The 8,145-nt window shown below is 50.3% G+C and overlaps 1 pseudogene; it reads right to left on the bottom strand.

Moving 5' to 3' along the window:
- LOC112881039 overlaps nt 1–8,111 on the bottom strand; it is a 27,799-nt pseudogene extending 19,688 nt beyond the window's left edge.
- Between the last annotated feature and the right edge of the window lie 34 nt (nt 8,112–8,145).

Below are 8,145 nucleotides of genomic sequence, written 5' to 3'. Positions count from 1 at the left end.
CCTATAACATCCTACTCGGCAGGGACTGGATTCACACCATGTTGTATCCCCTCAACAATGCATCAATGCTTGATCCAGTGGGATGGAGACGAAGTGGAGGTAGTCCAGGCAGACGACTCAATCGAGATTTCGCATGCTGCCATGAGCATCTGGGATGCGGAGGACCAAGAGCCGATTTCAGGGATAAGCTTAGAAGGGTGTGACCGCATCGAGGCTACAAAAAACGGAGTAAGGCTGGTCTTATCCACTGGCCTTACAGAGTAGAAAAGTTGCATGAAGGAAGTCACAATAATGTACCATTGAGGCCGATTCGCGCAATCGGCCCCCAAAAATGAATTTTTGGTGATAGGTGCTTTACGTAGCTGTTGTGAGATGGCCAGCTTTGACAGCCGGCCTGATTCTTTTCTTAAACACTTGGAAAGTAGTGAAATATGTGTATCGGCCGATACCACCGATCGGCTGGAGATCGTTTCGTTATCTTCTTTTCCTATTTGCAGCATTGATCTAACAGAGGACGGGAAGTTAGGATATGGCTTCACATCGGCTGACGAACTTGAAGAGATCGATATTGGTCCCGGGGATAAGCGGCCAACGTTCATTAGTAAGAAATTGCATCCGTCATTTCGAGAGCCGATGATAACCCTATTGAAAGAATATGCCGATTGCTTCGCCTGGGATTATACGGAAATGCCTGGGCTCGATAGGAGCATAGTGGAGCATCGGCTCCCTCTCAAAAGTGGATTTCGACCATTCCAACAGCGGATACGTCAGATGAAAGCCGATGTCTTGGTCGAAGTAAAAAAGGAAATAGAGAAAATGATAGAAGCCGGATTTATCAGGGCTTGCAGATATGCTGAGTGGATTTCAAGTGTCGTACCCGTGCAAAGAAAGATGGCCGGTGGCGGGTTTGCGTGGATTTTCAGAGATCTTAATAGGGCCACTCCGAAGGACGAATATCCGATGCCTGTTGCGGAAATATTAATCAATGCGGCTGCCGGCCACAAGATTTTGAGCTTTATGGATGGTAATGCTGGGTACAATCAGATTTTCATGGCTCCTGAAGACATACACAAAACGGCGTTCAGAGTACCCGGAGCGGTGGGACTGTTCGAGTACGTGGTTATGACCTTCGGATTGAAAATGCCGGAGCAACGTATCAGCGTGCCATGAACCACATCTTCCATGACCTAATCGGTAATCTGGTAGAGATCTACATCGATGATGTCGTGGTCAAGTCAGCATCGGTCGAAGGGCACCTAGATGATCTACGGCAAGTTTTGGAATGAACCAGAAGATTCGGGCTCAGGATGAATCCGAAAAAATGCACCTTTGGTGTAACAGCTGGGCAGTTCTTGGGTTTCCTGGTCCACGAAAGAGGAATAGAGATCGGCCTAAAAAGTCAGGAGGCCGTGCGTACTATGGTGCCGCCCACCAACAAGAAGGAACTCCAACAACTTATTGGCAAAATTAACTTTGTCAGGAGGTTTATCTCTAACTTATCTGGGCGAATTGAACCCTTTATGGAACTGGTAAAAATCAAGACCACTGAAGAGTTCCGCTGGGGGGCAGAACAACAACGGGCATTCGATGAAATCAAAGACTATTTGTCGAGACCACCGTGTTGGTGCCACCGCAACAAGACAGGCCATTTTAACATATATTTATCGGTCGGTGACACCTCTATCGCTTCGGTGGTAGTGCAGTTATACGACAACAAGGAACGGGTGGTATTTTATCTCAGCAGAAGGATGTTGGACGCCGAAACGAGGTACTCTGACATGGAAAAAACTTTGCCTTTGTTTGTTTTTTACATGCACCAAGCTTCGTCACATCCTGCTGTCGGCTGAGGTAATCATCATCTGTAAATCGGATGTTATAAAGCATATGCTATCGGCTCCTGTGTTGAAAGGCCGATTGGGCAAATGGATGTTTGCATTATCAGAATTCGACATCCGATATCAACCCGCGAAGGCAGTTAAAGGGCAAGCACTGGCAGATCTCATTGCTGAGAGGGTTAATACCAACATAGCAACGCTTTCCGTACGAGCCTGAGCCATGTATTTCGATGGATCCGTCTGTGGAGATGGATGTGGAATCGGCATCCTGCTGGTATCGCCTCGGGGGGCAACATACTCTTTCTCAATTAGGTTACCGGCCACTTGTACTAATAACCTTGCAGAGTATGAGGCGGTGCGTAAAGGAATGGAATTGCTTCTGGAAGCTGGAGCCGAAGCTGTAGAGGTCTTCGGAGACTCCAAATTGGTAATTTCCCAACTCACCGAGGACTACAGGTGTGAAAGTGAGTTATTGCTTCCATTGTGGGTGCAATGCCAGGAACTGATAGCCCAGTTCAGGTATATAAATTTTTATTGGATACCTAGAGCTCAGAACGCAGAGGCCAATGATCTTGCGCAGCTGGCTTCAGGATACAAAGCCGATGGGCCCAGACATCAAGTATACTTCCTGGACCAGGGAGATTGGAGAGCCGATATCTTCAACTACTTGAAGGATTCGGCTCGGGGGGCACCCAGGAAGATACGATATAAAGCCATGAGGTACGTCCTGATAGGAGATGATATGTTTTACAGGACCTTGGAGGGGCTGCTGCTCAAATGTCTAGGGCCGACCGAGTCCAATCGGCTCCTGCATGAAGTTCACGAAGGAACGTGCGGGACTCATCAATCAGCTCACAAGATGAAGTGGCTAATCAGACGGACAGGATACTACTGGCCCACTATGCTTGAAGATTGTTTTAAGTATTATAAAGGGTGTCAGGCATGCCAGAGATTCGGAAAAATCCAGATGGTGCCAGCGTCAGTGATGAATCCCATTGTTAAACCGTGGCCGTTCAGAGGCTGGGGCATGGATATGATCGGCAAAATCAATCCTCCGTCTAGCAAGGGTCATCAGTTCATTTTAGCCATCACAGATTATTTTACCAAATGGGTAGAAGCTGTCCCAATGAAGTCAGTAGCATCCAAAGATGTGATTCAGTTCGTCAAAGAACACGTTATTCACAGATTCGGGATTCCACAGACTATAACAACAGATGGTGGCTCGGTCTTTATTCAGAAGAATTCAATAAGTTTGCTACCGATATGGGTATCAAGCTGATTAGGTCATCTCCTTATTACGCCCAGGCGAATGGGCAAGCCGAAGCATCCAACCAGAGCCTTATTAAATTGATTAAGAGGAAGATCGACGAATATCCCAGACGCTGGCACGAAGTCTTGTCGGAAGCATTATGGGCATACCGCATATCTTGTCACGGGGCGACAAAAACTTCCCCTTACCATTTGGTCTATGGGCAGGAAGCCGTGTTACCGTGGGAGGTTACAGCCGGGTCCAGACGCATAGAGTTCCAGAATGATTTATCCGCTGAAGAGTACGCTACTCTGATGAGTGATAATGTGGAGGACCTCACGGAACTCAGGCTATGGTCACTAGAGAAGATTAAGGAGAATAAGGCTAAAGTAACCCGTGCATATAATAAAAAGGTCAAGCCAAAGGAATTCCAGGTAGGAGACTTGGTTTGGGAAGCGGTATTACCGTTGGGAACCAAAGATGCAACCTATGGCAAGTGGTCCCCAAATTGGCATGGACCGTACAGGGTTGACCAGGTCCTACCCGGAAACGCATACATGCTTGAAGAATTGGACGGCGTCAAGTTTCCGGTAGCGGTCAACGGCCAACACCTAAAGAAATATTTCCCAAGTATGTGGGCTGACGAACAGTAAAGCCGATGGCACCCATCAGGCAAGAAGCCGATGCAACCAGCAGGTGAAGAAGGGGGGTGAAGGTTGAGTCGACGACGTTAGCATTGGCGAGGCAGGAAACGGGAAGAGGGCCAATGAGCGCTGATCGGCCCGTACAATAATAGAAAGGATTGGAACAGCCGATGCGTTGCCATCGACTTTAGAAGCTTTTGCTTATGGCAATCAAAGCATCACAAATTATCAAACAGCCGATGTGCCACCATCGACTTTAGGTTCACTACATGGGTTCACTACATAAAGATACAAAGTTTATCCTAAACAGGACTACTGAAGAAAGGCGTCTATAGCAGCGATAGCATCTAGACGGATACGGTCGACCTCAGCAAGTACCGCCTCATCATCTTCGTCCGCCCCCGGCACTACTTGTTTGCTCAAGTTGCTCAGCTCGGCCAAGTCCGCCTTCAGCTCGGAAGTCAAAGCTTCTGCCTCCTGCTTAGAACCCGCAATGAGATCCTTCTCCTCCTGGATGCGCTGCTTGGTGGCCCGGACTTTGGCTTCAAGGTCTTCCAGTTCTTTCTCCAAAAGCCGAAGCCGATGGGCAGAAGCGGATGTGTCAACCTTCGCGTCGAGTGCGGCCTTCTTCTTGTTGATCGACTGACACATCTCAGCGATGATGGTCCTTAAGAGTGATTGGGAACGCCGAGTCTCGATCCTGCGGCGAGCTTCTGCCACTTTTCCTTGGAAGGAAGAAAGGTATCCAGCCGGCAAGAGCTTGGCCTGGAGACTCACCGGGAGCTGGGAACTGACCTCGTCAAGGATCTTTTTAACCGCACTGGAGTCTTGAATCAGCGCGGAGATCGGACCCAACAGAAGCTCCTTCACGCGGAGGAGCCGATCGGCAGTGCCGGTCAGACCCGAGGAAGAGCCATCGGCTTCCAATATGGTCGACCCAATCGTGGCAGGATCAAACGCAAGGAGTTCTGAAAGATCTAGGTTCTGGAGGAAAAGAGGGTGAGCAAGATATTGCGGGAGAAGACCAAAGCAATTGCAAAGGAAAAGGGAAAGTCATACCTGTCCTGAGAAGGAAGTAGCGATGGCCAACGAAGGGACGATCGGCTCCCGGGGGTGCACCCTTTCCGAAGGACGAACGATAGCAGCAGAGGTCGCCTGAACCGCACCCTCAGGAAAAGAGGCAACAGCCGACGGGGCAACAGTCGGCTCCGCGAGAGGGATGGCCGATGAGATGGTAATCGGCTTCGCGGGACGTACCTCTCGTGCAGGGGAATCGGCAGTGGCCGAAGCAGTAGAGGGTCCTTCCAAACAGGGGCCGGCAGAGGATGGAGTCACGATCGGCGCCTGCGGGCTTGGTGAGGCAGCTGGGATAATAGCTGACGCAGAAGGATCCTCCAAGGTTGTTGCGCCCGGATCACGGAGAGCAATCAGGGCCCTGATAGGTGCATTCACGTCCTCTGGCGCCTCTAAAGATGAACCTTTCTGGCATGGGGGCTCCTCCCCGCTGGAGACTTCTACAACGGCAAGCTGCAAGAGAAGAGAGTACCGTTAAAGGAGACATGAACAAAGGCCCGATTGCAAAGCGAGAGGAGGGGCCAAACCTGGGCGACAACTGGAGATGACGGAACAGGAGAAGACGGTGTGGCTTCTTTCCGGACCTTTCTGACCAGAATTTTTCTCGTTTTGGCGCGAGCTCGGGGGGCAACAGCTTCCAAAAGCCGTTTTTGCTTGGGGGTCAGCTTAGCAGTGCTCGGCTGAATCCGCATCACGCTTTTTGAGGGAGGAGGCGCATTCTTGCCGAAGAGAACCACAGGAGCAATTGCCAGGAAACAGAAGGGCGATCCATCATCGTTCATCGGCTCTGGGCCGTCTTCTTGCTGCAGAAGCAGAAAATGGGGTCAGAAGGGGTCCAGTAAAAGTTAAAAGAAGAACTACCAATCAAAGGCGGTACCTCTCCAGCCGGGATATCATACTCAGGATGGATTTGCTGCAGCATCGGGCCCAGAGCTCTTCGGAAAACGTGAGTTTTCCACATCGACCACCATCCCTCAAAGTCGACGGCCAAAGAAGTAAAGGAAAGATTGGTAGGAACAGACAAGGGAAGGTCTATGAACAGACTGTAGCACCTCTGAGTGGTTAAGGCGTCAGGAAGGTCCACCCTGCTTGATGTCAACAAGTGAAGAAGGAAGTGGGGAGGCACTTGCGCAAGACCGAACTGCCGGGCTGCTACGACCGGCTGGTAAAACTCATAACCAGGCTTGAGGATTCGGTTGGAGGTGCTCATGACAACTGGGAGGAGACAGGGCCGAACCATGATAGAGTAAAGGCGCCTGGTGTCGGCGTCATAGGCAATGTCGGCCAGTCGGAAGGTAGCCGGGTTCTCAAAGAGCTCGGAATCGGCATAAGGAAGGAAGTTTGGGTTGTCAAGGCCTTTGTAGAAAATCCGGAACCATCAGGAAGCATCTAGAGGGTTTAGTTTCCCGCCAGGGAGACTATACAAGGCCTGCCCGAAACTAGTACACCTAATCTGTCTCCCACTCAGATCAGGGAAGGAATTGCCGACTAAGGAAGGAAAATCAGGGTCAGAACTTTGGAAATAAAGACGAGCCCACAACTGGATAAACCACCATGGGCCACCGGTCCTGATTTTCTTCTGAGAAAGAAGGCTAGAAGTCATCAAATGGAGATATCTGTAAAGTTCCCCGAGAAATAGCCTACCAAGGCCAACAGATTGACCCCTGGCCAGCTCGTAAGCCAAGGAGAGGTAGTTCTTGGTTGGAGCGAGAGAAGGGCCACAGAAGAGGAAATGTTCGAGCCATAGGTTCAGAAAGGCTGTGTGCTCCTTCTCAGATACAGGGCCCTTGCTTTTCTGGTGTTGGCTTAAGTATGTGCTCCAGTTAGTGCACTCGGTTTTGGATGACAGTTTATAAGGGACCACAGGGAGGCTGTAAGCAGAGGGGCAGGTTGATGATATGTCCAAGCCGGTAATCATCATAACGTCTAGCAATGTTGGTGCTAATGGGCTGTGCCCGAAGAGAAAACAATTCAAGGCGTCAGACCAGAAATAGCCGATGGTCTTCAGAAGGTTCTCGTCTTTTTCAAGGGGAGAGAGAGACAGAGACAGAGCATCGGCTATCCCGATGGATTCCCATAAGGGCTGGTAAGCGCTTGCTACTCTGTTGTACCAAACTATCCAGTTTTCAGGTGGATTTGGCCAAGCGCGGAGGCTATCCGACCAAGATTCTAGGTCTATATCCTGACTCACAAAGGGGATCCGATTGGCTTCACAAGAGATCAAATCTATGGGTTTCTCATAGGAACGAGGCCCAAGGCAGAAAGAATTGGGGGAAGAAGGGTGTGGCAAGAAGATATCGGAAGCCTGAAAAAACCCCAAGAAAAACAAGATTGCCGAAGGAGGAATTAATTAACCGCGCAGTAAAACTTGCAGATGCTGTGTTAAAATTAATGGGGGGTCGGAGTTCACCTTCAGACCAAAGACATCGGCGGCGGTGCGCGAAGACTCCGCCATCGGGGATCTTGAATCGGGATCTTGGAGGGCGGATCTAGGTTTGGTGGCGCAAGATCGGATATGTGTCTCAAGGACCTTGCGGCTAGGGTTTGTGAGAAAAGGGGATCGGAGTTGATCTGGATCCCAGAATCTTTGGAGATTTGTGTCAGGTAAAAGGCCAGCGGAAGGGTAAAGTAAATTGAAGGGCTATTTCAAATCCGGATCGGTTGCTCTGAAGCCAATGCGTTGCCATCGGCTCTCGAAATAGACAATTACACACAAAAAGAATTGCTGGTACAAAAGTAGACTTTATTCACAGCGAGACAGCAAATACAAAAGAGGAGTTAACTGCTCCTAAAGATGGCCTAATGGGGACACTACAGTCTACCACCAGTACACGCCGGAAGTCTTGCGGCGCTTGGGCGACGGAGCGATGCTTGGGTTACTGTCGTTGGTGTCGCTGCCGCTGTCGTCGTCGTCCCCGCCATCGTTGCTGGTGAAGCTGTCGTCGCCTTCGGCTCCTGCGCTGCTGTCGGAAGAATCGTCCGATGACCTGCCAAGAAGGAAGGTACCTGCCATCGGATCTTCTTCGGAGGAGAAGGAATCGGCTCTTTCCTCCGAGGAAGAAAGGTCCTCCCCCAAGACGTGTCGTCTTCATCTTCCTCCATCTCGGCTCCGAGGAGGAGTGCGAGGTCCTCGCCATCAGTCAGAGATTCATCATCTTCTGACTGGTAACGGAAGTCCCACTCCTCTGTGTCCCAATGCGGGGGAGCACGGACCTCATAAGCAGCGATTGGGTCGTATTCCGGGGTTGGCTCTCGAGAGGACTCGGATTCATAGGAAATGGTGGAAGAGGCAGAAGAAGAAGAAGCCATGGAGGAAGAAGAGGGACAGTATAATTGGTATGGC

This window comes from Panicum hallii, chromosome 2 (genome assembly GCF_002211085.1).
Source record: "Panicum hallii strain FIL2 chromosome 2, PHallii_v3.1, whole genome shotgun sequence".
Classification (NCBI taxonomy): domain Eukaryota; kingdom Viridiplantae; phylum Streptophyta; class Magnoliopsida; order Poales; family Poaceae; genus Panicum; species Panicum hallii.
The sequence above is the reverse complement of the archived record's forward strand: the minus strand, read 5'-3'. Positions and strand labels throughout refer to the sequence as shown.